At 40.8% G+C, this 24,144-nt stretch overlaps 1 protein-coding gene across 10 annotated transcripts in view; it reads right to left on the bottom strand.

The window, feature by feature from the left end:
- Positions 1-24,144, bottom strand: part of LOC122539454 (chondroitin sulfate N-acetylgalactosaminyltransferase 1-like) — a 229,818-nt gene that overhangs the window by 179,112 nt on the left and 26,562 nt on the right. For 3 of the 10 annotated variants that reach the window (XM_087979996.1, XM_087979989.1, XM_043674305.2), the window contains exon 1: positions 21,355-21,488. The exons of 4 other annotated variants lie outside the window; for them this stretch is intronic. The gene's annotated coding sequence lies outside the window, so the exon portion shown is untranslated. Of the gene's footprint in view, positions 1-17,364; positions 17,429-21,046; positions 21,126-21,354; positions 21,489-24,144 lie in introns of those variants that run through there. 3 more of the 10 variants (XM_087979990.1, XM_043674306.2, XM_087979994.1) reach the window with 3 other exon arrangements.

The raw sequence follows: 24,144 nt of genomic DNA on the forward strand, positions 1-24,144 counted from the left end.
CTGTCTCCTGAGAAGAAAGTGAGGACTGCAGATGCTGGAGATCAGAGCTGAAAATGTGTTTCTGGAAAAGCGCAGCAGGTCAGGCAGCATCCAAGGAGCAAGAGAATCGATGTTTCGGGCATGAGCGCTTCCTCAGGAATCAGGAATTCCTGAAGAAGGGCTCATGCCCGAAACGTCGATTCTCCTGCTCCTTGGATGCTACTGTCTCCTGAGTGCTGCATTGTCAACAGGGACCACCATTCACGCCATCATAGAATCGTCCCAGTATTCTGTCCCACTCTGGCGGATGAGGAATAAACTAAACATGGCAATATTTCAAGGAGAGTGGGAGCTTTCACCCATGTTACGGATAGCATTTATCCCTCAACTAGCACAAGTAAAAACAGATCAACTGATCTTTCACATATTTGCTACTTAATGGATCAACCAAATGGTCGCCAAATGCCTGCAGTACTACAATGATCACACTTCTAATTTAATTCCCTGGTTGTAAGGTTTGGAGGAGTTTCCTGGAAATGTGAAAATGTGAAATTCTTTCCTACTAGATTTCTCAGTCACCATTTTCTTCTTTATTCAAAATGAGTACATGCAACAACAAGGTGCACTTGAACAACAGTGCCAATTTGGATAAAAGCCTTGGGAATGTTATCAATTGCAAACTAACTACCCTACCCTTGGTCCTTCTTTGCCAGCTCAGAATTTCCTAATTGGTACCACTGGTAGCAGTATCACCACAGTAAGGGACTGTAATTTAACTCAAAGGTAGAATCAAACCTGGTTCCCTGGCACCGTGAGGCAGCAGCACTAACCACTGAGCCACAATACCACCAATTTATAGTCCCTACAGTGTGGAAACAGGCCCTTCGGCCCAACAAGTCCACACTGACCCTCCGAAGTGTAACCCACCCAAACCCATTCTCCTACCTTATTATTCTACATTTACCCCAGACTGATGCACCGAACCTTCACATTCCTAAACACTATGGACAATTTAGTATTACCAATTCACCTGACCTGCACATGTTTGGACTGTGGGAAGAAACCGGAGCACCCAGCGGAAACCCACTCAGACACGGGAAGAATGTACAAACTCCACACAGACAGTCGCCAGAGGCTGGAATCGAACTCAGGTCCCTGGCGCTGTGAGGTAGCAGTGCTAACCACTGAGCCACTGTGCTGCCCCCTATTTATGAAATGAGAATGTTGTTTCAAGAGGCCTTCAGTAGATTGTACAAGTGGAGATAATCAAGTCTGAGAGGCCAATGGCCTGAAGAGGCAACCAAATTTGGCAAAGTAAGTAGTGAAAGCAGTTTCAATGTTTTGAGTGGGCATACTTAAGCAGCGTGATTGCAGAGCTGGGAAAGCTGTTGTGAGAAGCCAGTGTGACCTGGAGGTTCTATGAACTATTAGTGCCCAGCTGTTGAGTTTGAGGGAAGAATTGGAGATGCTCGCCACTCACATGGGAGGAAAGATCCTCAGATATGATCACTCCACTGCAAAGGAACAATACTGAGACAGAGAAAGCCAAGTACGGATAACAGGGGAATATGATGCTGTTACAGACTGGGGTGGGGGGTAGCAAATTATAGTGAGGGCAAAGAGACCTAAACTTGACTCAAGGCAAGTCAAACATTAACAAAAAGATTGACAATGGTTAATATTATAACAGGAGTCAATTGGGTGAGAAGCAAATACATTCAAGAAAAATTGAGTACAGGTGACTGGAGTCTCATGAGTCAATGAGAGATTGAATTTAATTTATTATTAATAATACACAAAATACAACTTAAATACTTGCAGGAGAGGTAATAAAAGAATAAAGAGGAGAACTATGAAGAAACCACCAAAATTACAAAAAGGATGGCAAAGAATTTCAGAATATAAGGAAAAGACTAGAGAGAATCAGAAGTTATATTTTGATGGGCCTTACAGTGGCAGAGTACAATCAAGAATAGGGAGGTCCTGTGGCGCAGTTGTGAGCTCAATATCCCGAAAACAAAAGCTTTGGGTTCGAGTCTGGGACTTAGTGATTACAAAAGAGGTGTTTCAAATGAAGTAGCAGAAAGTGAGGACTGCAGATGCTGGAGATCAGAGTCAAGACTGTGGCGCTAGAAAAGCACAGCAGGTCAGGCAGCATCCAAGGAGCAGGAGAGTTGATGTTTCAGGCATGAGCCCTTCTTCAGGAATGAGGCTTGTGGGCCAAGGGGCTGTGATCGTGTTTCTAATGGAGACAACCAAGATGATTATCGAACTGTAAATCTTCAAATAGGTTTATGGAAAATGGCAAGACTGGAGTCTCCAGTTCAGCTCGAGTCCTGTGCTAATTGCAGCAGAAAATCTTCCCCATGTTAATGACTCAAATACAGAGTTTCATGCCATGGGCTGACAAGTGTCCTCCTCATTTTGAGGAACTACCATGGTAATAGAGTAGTACTGATAGGTAACACGGTGGAAATCTGTGTGAAGAGTAACAGAATAGTTAACATATTATAAAGGCGCAGGGAGCATGAGATAGAAAATAAATTGTATTTTTACAGCACTTTCACATCTCTAAGACATCTCACAGTGCACTGCAGCCAGTAAGTTCCTTTTTGACAAGCAGTTTGTTGTTTTTCAGATAAATACCACGTAAGGCAAAATGCGACAAACAGGAACTGAGATTAACAGCTAGATAATCTAGTGATTGCAAGTGTAGAGACATGGATTGTTTCAGATACTAAATCCAATGTCTCCACCTACCTTTTCATAGTGCTAAGGGATTGTTTGTAATATTCTGAACTGGCGAATAGGAATCTTGGTTTAATGTCACATTCAAATGACCAGTATCTCTGACAATATAGTATTCCATAAAGAATGCAGCGATTTGCCCGGCTAAATGGACAAATCTTGGATTTAAAACCAGCAGATTCTAATTCAGAGGCAATAATGAACTGAAGGGAGGGGGGCTGGGGTCACAGTGACTCGGTGGTTAGCACTCCTGCCTCACAGCACCAGGGACCCGGGCTTGATTCCAGCCTTGGGTGACTTTCTGTGTGGAGTTTGCATGTTCTCCCTGTGTCTGCGTGGGTTCCCTCCGGGTTCCTCCCACAGTCCAAAGGTGTGTAGGGTAGGGGGATTGGCTATGCTAAATTGCCCGGTAGTGTCCAGGGATGTGCAGGCTAGATAGATTAGCCATGGGAAATGTGGGGTTACAAAGATAGGTTTGGGGATGAGTCTGGGTAGGATGCTCCTCAGAGGGTCTAAACAAACTCAGCTGAGTGGTCCCATCTGCACTAGAGGGATTCTATAGCAGATACAGGTCCCCCAATTAGGTTCTTGGTGCCTGATAATGAGGGAACCCACCCTGGGAGTCCTTAAGTGGACATGGCAAGATTTGCTTCTGAAGCCCTAGGCAATTGCACCACTCACCTTTTTTTGAATATCAGGATGAGGCCTTTAAGTGGGCATTAACTACCCGCATATGGCCTCAATCGGTGGCGAGTTTGGAAGGCTAATCACTAGCCTTCCCATCCCAGAAGCAGAGGGGCAGCAGGGCCGCCACCTACCCTCCTTCTGCGCGATTAAATGCATCTCACTTCAGAGAGGGAGACATTAAATGCATCCCCTACACTGCAGACTTCATAGGGCAAAAGGCCTTCTTCAGTTCTGTAACATTTCATGATTCTATGAGGATCAGGAACCACTTCCTTTTCAGCTTACTGCCTTCTGTTTCCTACTAATCCTTGACTTGTTTGAAGTTAAATGTAGACACTATTAGCCTGGAAACCTTCACTGTTGAGCCTGCGCTAAGGCTAGCACAATACTTGCAAAGTACTTTCACTTGGAAATAAGCAAACAGGGCACAAGGTATTTCAGGAACCCAATGAAGTATCGCAATGTATTTATAATGCAGTTTTATTGACCCATTGTATGTTAGCTAAACCAAATTTTGCACTGTTCCACAAGTCAAGGATACCCAATACTTCTATTAATTCTCACCTCCTTGTCAGATCTATTCAAACACAGTGGAAAAATAAGTGAGACAGCCAAAGACTTCCAGTGGGTTTACGCCAATACAAGCACAGAATTCAGTTCCCAACAAAATGAGGGCCAATAATCGCTTTGCTCAAACTCTGCCTTGGCTCCCACTGCATCATGCTGTAAATTCAAGTTCCAAAGCTGTGTCAGGCAGGATTAGAATTGCTCACCACCTCGGTTCATTCCTCACTAGAAAAATAATACACTCCCTGCAAAGTACCATGAGAAAAGCAATGGCTTAGCTTACAATATAATGTGACTAATTCAAAGGAACCTTGTTTCATGGGCTGGAGAAATCATACAGTAGGAATTGATGTACAATGCAGGCAGCTCCACAGAAACCCTGGTAAGGGTTGGGGAATGCAAGAAATTAAGTTACAACAAAGATGTACTTCTGCAGACTTTGCCATGTTTAACTCCATATTGCCCACTCTGCAGAGTTTCCAACTTCTATCAGGAGGAGGTGGTTCAGTTGGTATATCTCAGAAATGTGCACAATTGCTCCCTTTCCAATGACAATTAGTCCAACAGAAAACAACAGTTCTGAGCAGCACTGAATTTAATCTTTCAGTTAAAAAGCACACAAAACCAGTTCATGTCAGAGTATGGAGTTCAAATCAGTCAGCCCGGGAAAATTTTCCTGTTAATCATACAACTTCCTAATTGGAAAAGTCATAAAATATTGTTGCATTAGCCAGTATAGAACTTGAGCAAAAAAATCAAGATTGGTTTAAAGAAAAAAATAAATTTGCCATGGTCTTTAAGGGCTTCTCTCTCATTAGACAGAGACAATTGGTGGTGTATTTAACCTGGGGGTTACCATACCTCAGGCAAGGGTGAGAAGGCAAGATTTTCATAGTAACCTTAACTAGTGTGGAGTTAAACCAACACTGTTGGCATCACTCTGCATTGCAAACCAGTAAACCAGCCAACTGAACTACCTGACCCCTATTCAAGGCTGACACCCCATTGTGAGAATATGGGGAGCACCGTCAAGGTACTGTCTTTCAGATAAAATGTTAAGCCAAGGATCCATCTGCTCTCACAGATGTATGACCATAAATCACATGGAACTATTTTAGATTGAGACAAGGTGGTTATCTTCAATGTCGTAGCAATATTTATTCCTCACATCAGCACCACAAAACCAGATTATCTGGTCATTGTCATATTTCTGTTTTTGAAAGCTTGTTGCACACAAATTAACTCCTGTGTTTTCAGATGACAGCAGTGATGACATTTCAAAAGTGGTTCATACTGTAAGGAACAGATTCAAATTCAACACAGTCTTCAATCCAGAGACCTGCAAACCTTCCAATCCAAAAAGGCATGAGCTCTTTGGGGATTCTCCGCGTCAGCTATTAAAGGCCATCATTCTTATCTCTGAAACAAAACAAGTCCCAAACTGAAGCACAAAGTCTATGCAAAAAGCTCCAGGGCAGACATGAATGATGTTGCACTGCCTTTCAAACAGGACTTTAAATGATAAACGTATGATTATCAATGGTGCAAAAGGGTAATGGTGCTGATGTGGGTAAATATGCTGTGATCATATTAAATGGCAGAGCAGGTTCAAGGGGCGAAGATTGCTCCTTCATTCCTAGATGATTACTTGGAAGGCCTCTGGATTGAAGGTTATTGGTATGATCTTGACAGATCTGCAAAGTTCCTTTATAATGGGAAATCCCTTTATCATGGTAATTATCATGGAGGATTTTAATCTACATGTCAATTGGTCAAACCAACTTAGTCAGGGCAGCCTTGAGGAGGAGTTCGTTGAGTGTATCTGTGATAGTTTTCTTGAACAATATGCAACGGAACCAACGAGGGAGCAAGATATCCCAGACCTGGTCCTGTGTAATGAGATGGGAATAATTAATGTCCTCATAGTTGGGGATTCTCTTGGAAGGAGCGATCACAGTATGGTGGATTTTGGAATACAGATGGAGAGTGTGAAGATAAAATCTAATATCAGGGTCGTGTGCTTAAACCAGGGAGACTACAATTGAATAAGGGAGGATTTGGCTAAAGTAGACAGGAAACAAAGATTTTTTGGTGGGACAGTTGACAAGCAGCGGAGGACTTTCAAAGCAATATTTCGAAGTGTTCAGCAAAAATATATTCCAGTGAAAAGGAAGGATTGTAAGAAAAGGGGTAATCTGCCATGGGTGTCTAAGGAATTAAGGGAGACTATCAAATTGAAAGAGAAGGCACACAAAATGGCCAAAAACAGCATGAAACTAGAAGATTGGGAAAACTTTTAAAGGTCAACAGAAAGCCACAAAAAGAGCTATTAAAAAAATGAGAAAACACTAGCACAGAATATAAAGACAGATCGGAAAAGTTTCTATAAAACAAAAAAAAGTGTATAAAGTAAACGTTGGTCCTTTAAAGGATGAGAATGGGCATTTAGTTATGGGATATGATGAGATGGCCGAGGCATTGAGCAGGTATTTTGTATCGGTCTTCACAGTGACGGACACTAATAACATGCAAATAATTGACAAAGAGACGAAGGTAGGTGAGAACCTGGAAGCAATCATTATTACGGAAGAGTTATGTTGGGTAAGCTAATGGAGCTAAGGATAGATAAGTCTCCTGCCTCTAATGGAATGCATCCCAGGATACTAAAAAAGATGGAGGGAGAAATAGCAAGTGCTAATTTCCAAAATTCACTGGACTCTGGGGCAGTCCCAGCAGATTGGAAAACAGTAAATGTGATGCCACTGTTTAAAAAGGAGGTAGACAAAGGTGGAGAATTTTACACTGGTAAGGCTTAATCTATAGTGGGGAAGCTCCTTGAGTCTATTGTTAAGGAAGAAATAACAGGGCACCTCGATAGAAATTGTCCCATTGGACAGACGTAGCATGAGCTTATGAAAGGCAGATCACGCTTAACAAATCTTTTGGAATTCTATGAAGACACTATAAGCACAGTGGATAACAGGGATCTATTGGATGTGTATATAGAGATTTCCAAAAGGCCTTTGACAAGGTGCCACACAAGAGGCTGTTGCATAAGACAAGGAAGCATGGTATTGCAGGTAAAGCATTAGCATGGATTGAGGACTGTTTGACTAACAGGAAGCAAAGAGTGGGGATAAATGAGTGCTATTCTGGCTGGCAATCAGTGACTAGTGGTATGCTTCAGGGATCGGTGTTGGGACCACAATTATTCACAATTTGATATGGATGATTTGGAGTTGGGGGCCATGTGTAATGTGTCAAAGTTTTGTAGATGACACTAAGATGAGTCAGAGCAAAGAGTGCAAAGGACTGTGAAACTTTGCAGAGGAACACAGATACATTAAGTGAGTGGGCAAAAGTCTGGCAGATGGAATCCAATGTTAGTAAATGTGAAGTCATCCATTTTGGTAGGAGTAACAGTAAAAAGGATTTTTTTTTGAATGGTAAAAATTTGCAGCATGCTGCGTTGCAGAGGGATCTGGGTGTCCTTGTGCATGAATCACAGAGTTGGTCGGCAGGTACAAGTAATTAGGAAGACAAATGGAATTTTTCCCTTCATTGTTAAAGGGATTGAATTTAAAAGCAGGGAGGTCATGTTGCAGCTGTACAGGGTGCTGGGGAGGTCACACTTTGAGTACTGTGTGCAGTTTGGTCTCCTTACTAGAGAAAGGATATACTGGCATGGGGGGGGGGGGAAGGTAGAAAGAGGGTGCAGAGGAGGTTCACTTGGTCGATTCCAGAGTTGAGGGGGTTGGCTTATAAAGGAGAAACTGACTGACTAGGCTGGGATTATATTCATTGCAATTTAGAAGAATGGGGAGGGGGGGGGGGATCTTATTGAAACATATCAAATTAGGAAGGGAATAGATAAGATAGAAGTAGGAAGGATGTTTCCAGTGGCAGGTGAAACTAAGACAAGAAGGCATAGCCTCAAAATTGGAGCAGATTTAGGACTGAATTGAGAAGGAATTTCTTCAACCACAGGGATGTGAACCTATGGAATTCCTTGCCCAGTGAAGTAATCGACGCTACTTCAGTAAATATTTTAAAAACTAAGATAGATTTTTTTTTAACAATAAAGGAATTAAGAGTTATGGTGAGAGGATGGGTAAGTGGATCCGATCTTATTGAAAGGTGGAGCAGCTCGAAGGGCCAGATGGCCTACTCCTCCTCCTGGTTCTTACATTCTCTAAACTGATGGAATTTTTAGCTCTTGAACTTATTTCACTGAGGACATTGCTCCTGTTAAAATAGGAAATTGCTCCATTCTCATATCTGGAGTACAATTTCCCTCACAGGGACTTCATTTTTAAGCAGAATCCTGGGATCTCCAAGCCAGGGGAGTCTCTTCTCAACTGAATAGTGAGTGAGTCAGTCAGTCACTCAGTCATCCAATCCCAGTGGTGGTGTCCATGGAGATGACCTTCAATGTGTGGGAGCATATTTTTATTTTCAATCTGCTGGCCAATCTCCACACTTCTGTCTTGTGAACTGTGAAATCTTCTTACACAAAACTGAAAATCTGTTTTTTTTTTAAAGTCATCTACCAATTTCTAACCAAATGCTTCTGGTCTGAAAGTTTCACAAGCTAAACATTTAGCTAAAACTTCCACAGAACTATCCTATGCTCCTTTTATGGAGAGAAACTAAATTTGCTTCTGGCCCCAATCAAATCTCCTCCAAAACTGGCCTACAAGTCTCCCCCTCTGGACTGTCAATGTTTGATTGTTCTAAACCAAAAGCAAGTTAATTCCTTTCAATGTTTACTACCTCTGTCATAAACTCCACAGTATCAACAATTTTCCATTATTTTCCTATGAATGCTCCAAGGGTATTTCAGTCATCTTCTCTCTGAGACATACTGGACGAGGACATTTCCAGAAGGACACACTGACCTTGTTTAGTTTTAGAAATTCCTTCACAAACACCCATATGCTAATAGTTTAAAATTAAGATTCTATATACTGTGTATGTGTATACATTCTAAAAATCACACACTTTTCATCACAATTCTAATAAATCTGACAAAACCTCATCAGCAATTCCAAGAATAATTATCTTATGAATATCATCATAGTCACATTTGCCACTAACCTAAAGGAGATTATTAATAGAATTATCTATGGATTCTCCAAAATGCTGAACTCTATTCAATTTTGCTCCTTCAAGAAATGAATTTGTTCTGAGGTTAAAAAGCTATTGTCAAAGTGTTCCAGAAATATCTGTTGCTTCTTTAACATCTTGGTGAACTATGATCTCATCAGCTATAATCCAAGTGAGGTACAAAAGTATATCTACTTGTTCAGCTTCAGACGTAGCATTTAATTTTAAAGCAATTCTGTATCGTCAGAACTATTTTATCCAAGTCATTGTTCCATTTGGCTTATCTCTGAAATGTAATCAACTTGAAAATATTATTTCTGTTGTTAAGTCTTCCTAATGTGCGTAACTATTTGTTTGCTTTCAGGTTTTTTTTTCTCTTCTGCAGTATTACAGTGCTGCTAATACTGATGTACTGGAGGCTTTTAACCAACATGGTGGATTTCCAACTCCTTTTGGCTAAAATAGATGATACTCACTATCTCCATAGGTTCACTTTCAGAATCCCACTGTTCGTTGTCGTAATAAATAATTGCTGCTTCTTTAAAGCTTTACTGAATAACTTCCATCGTTTTAGTAAAGGATTTCAGCTTCAATCAAAATTTTATAGAATTATTTTTGCTCTTTGCAATTGAGCAAATGTTCTTGCCTTTACCATACATTAAATGGTAGATCTTCCTACTCTAAGTGGCTTTTAACATTTTTGTTGCATTGATGTTGGTGGCTACTTCTAATTTGCCCACTTATCCATTTAATTCTGGCTTTGTGCCATTCCTGGATCTGCAACTTTATGTTAAATTGCTTCTGCAGCTCTTGATTTTCCCTTACAGTAGCCATGCCTTGAGCTGACCGTTGCCATAGCAGTGACACTTAACCTGAGCTTTTATTTTAAGATTCTAGCTTTCCCAACATGTAGTTCTGTGACATTTTTAAAAGGTTTCCCCTTTCCCATCAAGGATTTTAATTTTTTTTAAATTCACTCAGGGAACGTGGGTGTCACTGGCTGGGTCAGCATTTACTGCCCAGCTCTAGTTGCCCTTGAGAAGACAGTAGTGAGCTGCTTTCTTAAACAGCAACAGTCCATGTGCAGTAGGTAAACTCACAAATGCCCTGAGGGAGGGATTTTGAATTAGGATCAAATTAACAGAAAAGACAACCAAGTTCTGTACCTCACAAAGAACTTCTGCTTATTCAAATAAGTACTTTCTAATTACCAGTAAAACAGGTATGACTTGTCAGTGTACAGCTTCACTAGTTTAAACTTTAAGCATTTTTTAAAAATCCTCTACTCACCCACAAATGAACAAGAAAAATCAGTTTATGAATGGAAGAGGTGGAACCGGGTACCACATTACTTGTAGAATCTGTTTGCTCACTGTTTGAATATCAACTTGGGACCATTCTCACAGACCATCAGTACCCAATGCAACCATCTACAATAAATAGCACTCATATTCCAACTGCCTGGATTGCTAGCCCACTCTCAATGCAAGTCTTTTACCAGGTATGAAATGGGGTTTTGCTGTTGATTGTGGATTTTGCCTTGTTGAATCTTGCCATGAGGTTCTTGTTGGTGGGGTTCTTAAATCTTCAGTTCCCTTCAACTGCTGACCCAAGTTGCAAGAGCAGGCAATTTGTTGCCAGTTTTGAAGGTTTCAAACTGCTACATACAATGTGTTATGTAAGCAATCAAATCAAATCCACATCGGCCAACAGCAGACACAGTTGCTCCATTGCCTCCCATGTTGTGTGAGTAATCAGATCATGATACTGTATGAGCTGCTAATTGTGATAGAGGTTAATGCCATTATCCTCTCAAAGTGTAAGGATCTGTAGAGCCTGTGTGGTCCAGTAGTGGTGTAAAAAAAATACCTATCAATATAATGAAAAGAAGCTCTGGTCTTAAACAAGATGTTGTTTAAGGCATGATAGCAATTATACATAGGTGATATTGGTGAGAATGATATTGTCTCTTCATTGTTACTGAGAAGATGTTAACTCTTAATCCTTTGAGATCCTAAGCTGTTCTCTTGTTAGTGTTATGAACCAGATCAAAACCTATCAAAATATATTAAGGTAGCCTAGACCCAGCCTTTTGTTATGTTAAAGGTAAGTGTAAGTGCTGCATTCCAGATGCAATTCGATTGGTCAACTTACTCGACATCAAGCAAAACACACTTTTTTATAGATGGAAATAGAAATTGCTGGGAAATCTCAGCAAGTCTGGCAGCATCTGTGGAGAGAACTCAGAGTTAACGTTTCGAATCGAGTGATCCTTCCATAGAACTATTTTTACTTGGCAGACAAAATTAAAAGAACTATTGAAATGCAATATAATAGATATATTAAGTATTACTAATTAACTGTTCCAACATACTAACATCCCATAAAAACTTGGCAAAGGCAAATTCAATAAAATAATTGCCTCACATGCAATTCCAGCAGCAGGAAGAGAACCCTAGCTTTTAACTGTGAGAGAGAGAAGAAAAAAAGTGCTTCCACATCTAGCTTCAAGACCTCAGCAAATACAGAAAGCTAAAACTAAAAATCCTGGTTCTACGGGAGCTTGACCCCACCCATTCAGGCTGCGTCTACTGTTCCAACGTTTTTAAAAAACCGTAGGCCTCACAAGCTGCTTACTCTATTGGCTTTGAGCAGACTGCTCGTCACCTCTGTCTCAACCATTCTTCAATAAAAAAGGACTCAATACACCTCTTAAAGCAATAATATCATCACACTTCCCCCCTTAAAAATACTGAATATGAAGTAGTGAGAACTCATGTGGAAGAGTAGAGACTGCCAGCAATGAAAATGGTAGATGATTATGAGTTGATTCATAAATCAAAGTTTGGCTTCCAACTTCAATTTCACCCTGTAAGGGATAGAAACTAGGGAAAAGAGAAATCCTCAGGTGGTAAGAGAAAAGGAGATTTCATTAAAGACAGTAAAGATGGTTTACCACAGGATAAAAAGGAAACCAATGAGGGTGAAAGAGAAGTCAAAAAGCTCAGGAGTTTTCATTGTAATAAAGTAAGCCACGTGACATCATAGTGTCGGTGGTTCAGAAGAAGCACTGGGAAGATGGATGTGGGAAAACAGGATAAGCCAGTGAGTTTTGTTGAAGTGGGAAAGGAGAACACAAAAGCTAAAAAAAACTGCAAAAGAAGGCACAATCTGATCAGGGGTTAGATGAGAAGCAAGTGCCAGATCTCTTTAAGGAATGTACTTGAAGGGATATGGTTTGCCAGGAGGAGCATGTGAAGAAGTTAAGATCTTAAGAGGTATGGGAGGAAGTCAATCTTTGATGGTGAGAGATGAGGAGATTTGTCATTCAAAAGGAGTATTGCCAGAGAAAGTAGTAATCTGTGGAATTCATGGTGAGAAGAGCAGCGTTCAATTGGATAAAGTGAGGTTGGAGAGTCCGGTGAAAAGAAGTGGTCAGAGTAATAGAGAAATTTTCGGTTCCAGAAATATTTTACCGTTGGTAATGATACAGCTAGATCAGAGGTGGGAGTGATGCCTACTGTGACTGAAAAGCCAGTGGAAAATCAAACAACTGAGATGTTGCAGGATATAAATCCTAGGACTTTTCCTTCCTGTGTGGCAGCAAGGTCAGAAAATCACAGATGGAAACAGGAGGAGAAATATAGATAAGGAAGTTGAAGTTCAATTATCATAAACTATGTTGGTCAAATGTTGAGAGAGAAAGAAAAAGGACAAAAATGCACTTCTTAAAGCCATAGTAACATCACATTAGAGTCTATGCACCATCATCTTATTGGGTGGTGCTTAAGGTGCCCTATCAGGCCCTGACACTCTCCTACTATCCAGGGAAGTTCACTGTAATATCCTGATCACAAATTAGTCCTCAACAACATTGTTGAGACAGACAATTTGGATCATTATCTCATTGCTGTTTGTGGGATCTTGCTGTGTGCAGATCGGTTGCTATGTTCACTGTTATTTTGTTCATAAAATGATTTGGCATATTTGATCACAAAAAGCATTCTGTACAAATACAAATACTCCTATATCAAGAATCTAAATTCTGAACAGAAATGCCAAAGAACTACAGTATATGGAGGGCAAGTGTCTGATGATACAAACAAGCTGTAAACATATAGGTGACATTTATGCAGGAAACGGTGGGAGAAACAATACAGAGTATGTTCTTCTGTAATCCAAGCGAAGGAAGTTAATTTTAAACATCACGTCAGAGGGAAACATATCCCCAGCAGGCAATTCAGACTGCTGCTTCTAAAAAGGTATAAACATAATCCACAGGAACTATTTATCACTAGTTAACTAGTCAGCTGCTCAATAAATGTTCAACAAGAATAACTTCTTGTGCATAACGGGCTTTCATTTTGAAGTTCAGATTAGATTCTTTTGACATTTAAAACTATGCCTGTTCTTTTAAAAGACAATAACAACCTAATAGCAGGTTTGACTCTTAAGGAGCAAGCTATTTTTTTTTGTTCTAAAGTGATTTGTAGAAAAGACGCTGCGGTCAGAAAAATTGAAGCCAAAGCATGTACTGATCATGGAAATTAGATGGAATGGAACACCCAAAACTAGTGCAACAATCAGCAACCTAGAAGGGTGGTAAAATTACAAATATCAAAATGTCACAGTACCATAAGAGTGCAGGAGGCCATTCAACCCATCTCACCCAAGCTCATGCTCTTCGACTTTAACATTTTACATCACTTGGTGTCACCCAACCCAACCCCTGTCACAACTAACCCAGAATGCCCTCTCTGCAGCCCACTCAATTGCTCAGGGCACCTCCCACTCGCACTAAAATTAATGACCGCGCTGCCCACTTTCAATTCCATTAATGCCTGCCTCTCTTTTAGACTAGGAGGAAACAGTCCTCAATAAGGCAGAAGTAGTCAAGTTGGGTGGTGGGCTCACCAACATTTGGTTACCTACCTCTAACAAGGATAGGATACTGACCCTGGCCATTCTGATTGGCTGACAGACCAGGGTCCAAGCCCCTGGACTGGTATCGACAGCAGCCCTTGACTTACTGTGTCTCTGACTAAAGGCTATCTCCCTTGACTCAACCAAGTGCTGCTGACAGCGATGACAAGCTTCCTGACTTTGCATCTTCACTAAAGGATAAGGTGATACAAGGTACTGTGAGCCTGAGGGGGCAAAGAGCAAACAAGGCAAGGCAAGGATGCTGACAGCATTCAGGTTGGCTCAGTGAGTGAGCACTGAGAGAGGAATCAAACAACCCAGCGATGTCAGTCCATTAGTTGGCTGTGTGTCCCTAAGCACAAAATGTACTTGCTGCAGCATGAGATGCAGCATGAGGTGAAAACCATGAGATATAGGAGCAAAATTTGTTCATTCGACCCATTAAAACTGCTCCACCTAGCTGATATGTTTCTCAATCGTATTCTCCTACCGTCACCCATAATGTTTGATCCCCTTATTAATCAAGAACCTCTGTCTTAGATACACTCAATGACTTGACCTCCACAGCCTTCTGCGGCAATGGATTCCATAGATTCACCACTCTCTGTCTGGAGTGCAGGACCATTCCGTTAGCAGACTGGGTTCTTAGAGGCTGGCACAAGTCAGATGTCGATTTCTATGGACATGGAGTGCACATGACTGGTGTCCATGGAGTATATGCCCTAACAGTTTGGTGCCCAGTGCCCAACATGGAAGTCCTTTGGAGCAAGTGGCAACATGAAGTTGTGACATACCTGCTCAGATTTCCACGTAGCGGACTTTCAATATTTAAATTTGTTTGGCATGATTGGGAATGTCAGAAGCTGCATATGAATAAGGCAAGATATACTGGTAACAAGGTCACTAATTCCCCTTTATTGACAACTAGCCACTGCTTTGATGTCCATGAGGAAAGATGTAATGAGTTGCTCCCAACATCGAAAGAGCCTTGATAGACCTCTGACATGATTCTGTCAGAAATCTCATCACAACCCACATCATTCAAGCCCAGGAAGACTGCACCTAATGTCTGCCATACCAATATCACTAGTACCCGATTGCTATCATTGCTTAAAGAAAATGTAGTTTATTGTAAGAGCCACAATGGACCATTCAGTCCCTTGAACTCTCAACCTAGAAGGAGGATGGGTGGCAGCAAATCTACCTTGTGTACCTTTCAATGAAGTGACTGAGCTGTGAATCCAACACAATGAGCAGCAATGTGGATCTGATCTCGCTGCTCACACAACACATGATCTAAGTGAATGGTAGGGCAGGTTTTTGGGCTGACTCTTCATTTTCTCCAAACCCCAAAACTGAAAGAACTGAAATGACACTGCTGACCTCAGCCCCACATCAAGGAAGGTCCACGGTCAGAACTGCGAAATCTACAGCCAGCTTTAGTGCAACACAAAATCTCAGATACCCAGTTAAAAGAAGTTGGTGCTGTCTGTTTGCTTCTCTGTGCACGTGGGTGGAACTGTTACACTATGTCAAAAAAAAATTAAGTAAACCATGCACAGAGACCCCACTTCATTGCTCAGTTCATTTACATTTGTGCACTGGATAGTTCACCTCCAACAGCATGTCAACAGGATCCTATGTTTTTACACACTGGAGATTAAAATTAGCCCATTTTATGAGACTGAAATGGGAACATTAATAAGCAATACTGCCCATGACCAATTTGCAAGGACCATTGATAAATTGATCAAGAGCGATCTTTATACATCACCATTTTAACAATGATGGGGCTCCTATATGTCATTTCCAAAATACAAACGGGAGGCATGAAATGATATTGCTGATGGTGAATAGCCTGAAGTCCACTCTTCCTGCATGTTTTACCCGGGTGCTTTTAGCTCCTTTGGATGCTCTTCAGACACAGAAGTTCAAATGAATAAAGAAATCAAGTCTGCACTCTGACTCTCCCCAGTCACAAGTTTTGGGGCTACAAATTGCATCAAGGTCCCAGGATTTACTCAATTCCATTTGTACCAAAATTTAACAAAGATATTTAGGCTTGTTTCCACGTCAGAAGGCTGATGGGGACTGACGTACATGTTTTCTACAGATAAATTTGCTGCAACATTAAAAAAGCATCAAGACAAGGTGTGGTGCCTAACGTATCTAACAGTGAGCTGTGGTCTTGTGTCAGTAAGTCTCAGCGCTGCTCAATTCTGCTGCATCCCTTCCATTTATGAATGAAGTCAAAAATTACAAAATACCAGGTTATAGCCTAACAGATTTATTTGAAACCGCAAGCTTTTATGAATGAAACAGTGGGTATCCTCATTACTGAAGTCAATCCAGGTGAATGAGATTGGTCACACTTTGGTCAAATACATATTGGTTAGTCTCAGAATGGGTAATACAAAAATGCAAAAAAAACCCCTGATATTACTAAGTTTTTAAAATACTGCCAAACTGCAGAAAGCTGTCTACCTACAACATGCAATTGTCCCACCATCCACACTTTTTGTCCGGGTTAAAGTTATGCTGGGAGTTACAAATATTAGCACGCTTCCAATAGCATGCAATTCTTCAACTGAACACAGGGATAGATGGAATGGGAGATCTTTATACTCACTGATCACAGTGATGACATCAGGAGCCTGCTTCTGAAAGCTATACTGACATACTGATGATCAGACATAACAAAGCTCCCCCTAGCCCTTGAGTTAAAAAGGAAATTAATGGAAACTGTTTTTATGATGTTTGCAAGATTGTTTTAACTTGTGAAATATTTCTCACTATTATGATTTCCTTCTGTCCATTTCACTGGACGTTCAAGATGCTGCACTGATACAATGTTTAGCCCACTTCATACTCAAGCAGTTTGCAACTTCTCGGATGATAGAAAGAAGATTTGATGGACCTTGTTTCTTTTTCCACTGACAGCAACTCTTCTATTCAGCTGTAATCAAAGGTAACCTTTTATTTGGATAGCACCTCTCACAATGATCCAATGAAATACTTTTGTGGAAACCACACCTGTCTACAAAGCCAATTTGTTCATTTTCATCAACGAATAAAGAGATCAATATCCATGTCATTTGTTTTTAGTCTTAATGGGTAGGACAACCCTACTACTCATCTTTAAATCGTTGGAACTGAATAGGCATATAAAACCTTGGCTTAATGGCTCACTGAATGAATGATGCTTCAACAGTGCAGCACACACTTTAAAAGTGTTGGCTTAGAATAGAGTTAATGGAGTGGGGTTTGTGCCCACAAACCTCTGACTCAAGCCACGAACATGACCAACCAAACCAAACTGACATCAGGGCAACAATAGTCCTTCCAATAACTCACCACTGCAGAGAAGGGCCATGGGCTTGATCCACATTGTTAAAAGATTGAGTGAAGAGAGAGATACCTGAAGATACAGTGAAGGAAATGATGTAAAAATACACCAGATATTTTGCGCAAAATCGCAATCATGACATCAAGCTATCTCAGCGAACCAGAACGCGGCTGAATAGAGACACAAATAAAAATTGAAAGAACTGCAGATGTTGTAAATCAGAAACAAAAACAGAAATTGCTTGTGAGGAAGGGTCACTTAACCCAAGACATTAATTATGACTTCCCTCCACAGATGCTGCCAGACCTGCTGAGCTTTTCCAGCAATTCCTGTTTCTTTTGTTGTTGAATAGATACATATATCAATAAGAATTTCTTCACTTGTGAGATGTATATTTGGGAAAACTCTTCATAGAATCCCTACAGTGCAGAAAGAGGCCATTCAGCTCATCGAGTCTGCATCTGCTCTATCCCCATTGTCCTGCATTTACCATGGCTAATCCACCAAACTTGCACACCCCAGATACTGCAGAGCAATTTAATCTGCACATCTCTGTGACTGTGGGAGGAAACCAGAGCACCCAGCAGAAACCCACACAAACAAGTAGAATGTGCAAACTCCACACAGTCACCCGAAACTGGAATCAAACCTAGATTCCTGGTAGTGTGAGACAGCAATGTTAACCACTAAGCCAACGTGCCAAATTCGTTGAAGACAAATAATATCCTGGGTAAAGCAGACATTTTTATTCTGGATAGATGGATTAAAACAGGCTGATTGAAATGTCCTTATGTGAAATAATCTCGGCCACAGGCTGGATAATGTTTGAGAGGGACGTATCTCCCAAGAGAAACTGCCCATGTGAGTGCCAAACTGATGCTTATTGGAAATGTGTTTCACATGCTAACAGGACAGAACTTTGCTCCTGTAGCTACTCATTTGGAAAAAGAAGCAAGAAGACAATCTTTTCTTGGAACATTAAGCAGGTTGTTAGTGAATAAGACATAAGAACAGGGAAAGTGTCAAGTTGTTTGGAAAATGGCAAAAAGTAAATATTTGGTGACGACAAAAGTCTAAAGTTGACGACGTTTAAATTACAGACAGTAAGATTATAGATCATATTACGAATATTGAAAATTGTGCCCCTTAGTGGTTTTTTAAATAAGCGCAACAAACATTATTCTCTGATCTGATACCCGAAGGGCATCTGTTAATTTGATAAAACTCTTGTGTGTTTTAAGATTGGGGTGGAGAGGGAGGAGATCTGCAAGGATTTGTGCTCCTGATCACTAGCTAGCAATCCCTGCTGATAAATACACAGCTTCAATATTAAGTGAAGAACAAGGTAATGTTTTGCTTTGTTTTCCGAGGCCAAACAGTTTGCTGACAATTTTTGCAGAACGTTACAGAGACATTGCAGTGAGATTCAATTAAAAATAGGTAAATTCCTGTTTCCACAAATCATTCATAACATGGATTGAGACGACCACAAATCTAAATACTTCATGCAGTTGTGATCCTTGTGCACGAGCACATGGAAACACATCAGCTAAGAGAGCAGGGTAACAGGATCAAAGGCTGAATAGCTTCTGTTTTTCCATTGGTCCTGGTCCAGATGAAAGAGAAGCAATGGGTTTATTTTCAACCTCGCTTTATAATTTAATTATAAAGTAACTGCCTGTGGTGATGCATTTAATGAATAGAGCCAAAGTATAGTCTTAAAGTGAAGTAGGGTCAAAGGGTGGAGGATAATTGAGACTAGATGCATCAACATTATTCAGTCGCCATTATAAAACCACACATTATTTTTTGATATTTGAATTTCTGTTATAAATTCCCATAGATTTGTGTACATTTATATTGAAAACTGCTATGTAAACACATCACACTGTAATCACGCTACTGTGGCAAGTTTCCACAGGCAATTACTATGATAAGTGTAAACAGAAAAATAATGTGTACAAATGAGAACAAATGCATGGAAGTAAAGGATGTTCCAGTCAAATTCTTGGTGATACAACACAGAGCAGAACTGCTCTGGAGGATGGTGACCATAATGCTACAGTAGTCAATGCACTGGGTCACTTTGTGCAGCTCTGTGCATGCAGGTTATTGAAAGGTTTAGTGTTGTTTAGAATGGTCTCAATTTCACTGAGAAAGCACTCAACACTGTCTAAATATGAGGTAGTCCATAAATTATGATTGTAATTAATTGACTGAAAACAAAGGTATTGTTTTAGTTGATTACATCTTTGACTGGTCTCACTCAGTTTCAGTAACTCCATGCACTTCTACAGGCTATTTGCAACTTGGAACTCTGCAAAAGAAACCATTGCAGGACTAGGGACAAACAGGACTTAAATCCTAGCTAATGACCAGATCATGTATTTATTTTTGATATAAGACGTTTGCCACACGCAAACCTCTGAATGAAGTTGTGATGTCACACAGCAGCTCCATGGCATCTAATCCAATTTTATAGAATTCTTCTCTCATGTGATGTGGGCATGACTGCCAAGGCCAGCATTTGTTCTTCATCCCTAATTCCTCTTGAACTGAGTGTGTTGCTAAGTCATTTCACCAGGCAGTCAAATAACAACCATGTTGATGTAGGTCTGCCATTTAATGTAAGCCACACACCATAAGAAAGGTGTGGGAAGTAAATAAAACCAGATAATTTTTCATCACAATCAATAGCTTTAGGGTCACCATTGAGACTGTTGCCAGGGTTGGTGGATTTGAGCTATTGTGAGAGGTTAAATAGGCTGGGGCTGTTTTCCCCGGAGCATCAGAGGCTGAGGGGTGACCTCATAGTGGTTTATAAAATCATGAGGGCCATGGGTAGGATAAATAGACAAGGGGGGGCGAGGGGCGGGGTTGGAATCCAGAACCATAGGTTTAGGGTGCGAAGGGAAAGGTACAAAAAGGACCTAATAGAATGAGCTGCCAAAGGAAGTGGTGGAGGCTGGTACAACATTTAAAAGGCTGGATGGGTATATGAAGGATATGGACCAAGTGCTGGCAAATGGGATGAGTTTAGGTTAGGATATCTGGTCAGTATGAAAGAGTTGGACCAAAGAGTCTGTTTCCATACAGTACATCTCTATGACTCTATCATCCATTCCATATTGACTAACTGCCCTGGTGGGATCTGAACCTGCATCACTCAGGGATTTAGTTTAAGGCTGTGGATTACTAATCCAGTGAATAAAGTGTTCAAACATACTCCCTCCCAGCATACCTGGGACAAGGAGACAGCAAGCAAGTATAGAACATCATGAAATCCATCCCCAGAGATCAAGACTCACTCTCAATATCACTAGAATAAATTGATGCAGGGGATTTATGATATTGTAGTTGCATGTGATCTTAAAACAGAAACACTCAGCCGTGAGTCCTACACCACTTAAGTGCTCAGTTCGATATGCAAGCACCTGATTATCTTCCACTAACATCTACAGAACTTCCCTTTTTTTAACTCGGCAGATCTACAGACACCACTATATAGGGCTAGAGGCTGCTACTGTTTAAAATAAAAACCTCTAGTAAAATCGGAAAGTTGCGAGGTCTCTCTCAGTGTGGTCAAGAACCTGATCTCTAACTACTGAAATTAGACTCTTGTGAGTTGGACAAACAACATTCACAGCGAAACAGACAGCAAATGGAGCCTTATTAATGAAGCTTCCTTACTGTGAAACACTGTACGACACATACACAGGGTGGGATATGGTCCTGTTAATCACTTTCCCCCTTGCAAACACTCCGACATGCAACGACAATCGATCAGCAACAATCATGATCCTGTGGCTTGCCAAAGCTAAAAAATGCTGAAGAGAAACAAGGGAAATGACTAGGAAATGTCTCAAGCCACTGACGTTCTTACTTAACAATAGTCTATGAATTATTTGTTTAAAAAATTCCACTGCAGTCCTGAAATCATTTTGTAGTTTGCAATATTTTATGCAAAAATAAATTAAAAATCACAACACTGCCCTTACCTCACTGAACAGTTACTCCAAAATAAAACCCAGTGTGAATCTTGTAAACATTGAACAAAGCCCCCCTCCTGTGCAATGGGTAAGAGGGTATGAACCAGCGTCTAGTGGAATATTAGAGGAAGCCTCTGGAGTCGATGCTGTTTGGGTGTTTCTTAATACAAGAGCCAGCGTAATGACAGCCCGTTGCTAGTTTCGTCAGTATTTCGCCACGCCCACACACAGCTCCAGTTCATCCTCTTCAGCAGTTTATCTGACCGCTTCTACAATATTATTTCGCCTTGAACATCTCCCTCTAAATCCTACGCCCGCCCCATGCACCCCACCTCCACGACTCCAAAACCACATAAATGAGGAGCAGCTTTACTGCAAGTGTCACTCGTTCCACGGTTTACAAAACCGTGACTCATTTTCCATCTTTTTTTGTAAAATAACATCTTCAAAGTGTCAACTGGTGAGCAAGGGAACGGATGTCAAGTGAGAGGTAAAAAGAAACGAACAATGTAGGCTTGACAGTCACTAACTTAATCCATTCTTGCCACACACTCTCTCTCGCCCATAACACTGTGAAAGGGGGCAATTGCTCTATACTGAACAATCTTGTGTCCTGACAAACCAAAAAGTTAACGTCTGTGTGCTTTGATGGCAACTTAAAGATTTCAGGTTGACCAAGTGATCACAGGCTGCAACTGATCTTAATAGATCAATAGTGCTCACAGTTCAAGTGTTATCGACAATCACACCCACTTGGCAACAGATTGATTGCTAACTTACTTTACTCATTAACGAAGGAGACGATTAAGCATTCCTTGTCTTGGTTTATACAACATTTCGTAATTTGCTGACTCATTTTCAGCGAAAAAGCATCAGGCTTTTCAGGAGTGGGGTAGTTGAGGGTACAGGTTTGATGGGCTGAAGAGCCTCTTCCTTACTGTCTGATTGTAAGATGGGGGGGGTGGAGGGATGAGAGAAAACATTGGGTTTTGGAACTGGAAAGGAGTGAAATGGTATGAAGTGAGGGAGGCAAGATTCACGTGAGACTAAAAGAGAAAATGCTTGAAAATCTCAGCAGGTCTGGCAGCATCTGTAAGGAGAGAAAAGAGCTGACGTTTCAAGTCTAACTGACCCTTTGTCAAAGCTGTTTGGAGAAAATGGGATGAGTTGAAGGAGTTGAAGATTAACGTGAGAAAGGGAATTGAGGCATGGAACATTCCAAAATACAGCCCAGGTGGGATGGCGAATGAAATCAGCAGGGACAGGTTTTCCCATGAAAGGACAATCAAAGTAGAGTTGGTGTAGACCATTAGACCATACGGCACAAATTCTGAAGTAAACTGATTTTTCCAAGCAGGTTATTTACAGCAGGATGCAGGTGTGGTCAAGATTTAGTACCTTGCTTTGAAAAGAAATTGTTGCGTTTTTATAGCACCTTTCTCAACCACCAGCCGTCTCAAAGTCCTTTTGAAGTGTAGTCACTGTTATGATGTGGATTTGTCACTCAAGGTCAGTGGTGACTAGACAGGGAAATAGGCGATGATGCAAAAACAGAAATCGCTGGAGAAACTCACCAGGTCTGGCAGCATCTGTGGAGAGAAAGCAGAGTTAGCATTTCAGGTCCAGTGACCCTTCTTCTGAGATGTTCTTCCTGGCTGTTGTTATGTATTCATCATGAGGGAAAGCACAATATGCCTACTAAAAGCGGGTAGCTCTACTGTGAATCACCTGGGGGTGTTTTACAATACTATTGGTACTACATAAATGCACATTGTTGTCAACAAGGAAGCACTATCTGTGACAGGACCATTGATGCGATTACATAAATGGGCCTTGTTGTTGAAAGGGAACATTATATGGGCTAGAACCAGGCACACCCATGAGCATGCATATCCTGTGCTTGAGGTAGTGTCAATGAACAAGCAGAATACATCATTTTACACAGTTGGGCATATATGGTAAATGTTGCTCTGAGATTTAGAACAGCTACTCTTGACTCACCATGTAAATAAAACAGTTATATCTGTGCACTTTCCTTTCTTTCTTGAAGCAAAAAATATTTATTCTGGCATGAATAAGATCTCTAGCCAGAAGTGAGGCCACAGAGACAAAGTTCTGGCAGATTAAACCTACGCTGCTGGGCGGGTAACCCACTTTATATTGGCAGTAAAACTATTAAAGGATAGGTTCACTCACAAAAGGGAGGGCCCAGCTCCTACTGCCTTGAAGATAGGATTGCGTTCAAGAGTAAGCTGTGTTCTGGGTGCAACAATAATTATTAAACTTTCTGGCACTTTCGCCACAGGTTCATACTGACTGCTGTATTTCCCTATTTAACAACATGGCGACAATTCAGAAATAATGAACTGGCAGTGATGCAGTTTCTAGAAGGATCCTGAGAGTGCCAAATGCAATCTTTCTCCCCCTTATGGTCACAACTGCACAGAAGCATGCTCTCACTTGACCTTAGAACTGCTATCACAGGATTGGACATTGACCTCACTCATTGTAAATGCTCAAAACTGATTGTCCAATTCTCCATATCGCCTGAGATAGAGATAGACAAATGGAGATTGCTCAACTTTTGTTGTTAAAGGCAACCGCATTTCCTTTACATGTAATGTTGGAGGAGAAAAATCAATTTTAAAATGCTAAATATAAATCATATCTTAACACAATCCTAAAAAAAACCTTAGAATAGTTCACGTCTCACAAATACTGAAAGATATTCTGCTTTAACATTTTGTCCCCCCATTTGGTCTGGTCACTGTTTATTTGCTGTTGCGAGAGAAATGTCTT

The sequence above is a fragment of the Chiloscyllium plagiosum genome, unplaced genomic scaffold, assembly GCF_037043375.1.
Source record: "Chiloscyllium plagiosum isolate Xiang-an unplaced genomic scaffold, Cpla_swu_hap1 HiC_scaffold_36, whole genome shotgun sequence".
Taxonomy (NCBI): domain Eukaryota; kingdom Metazoa; phylum Chordata; class Chondrichthyes; order Orectolobiformes; family Hemiscylliidae; genus Chiloscyllium; species Chiloscyllium plagiosum.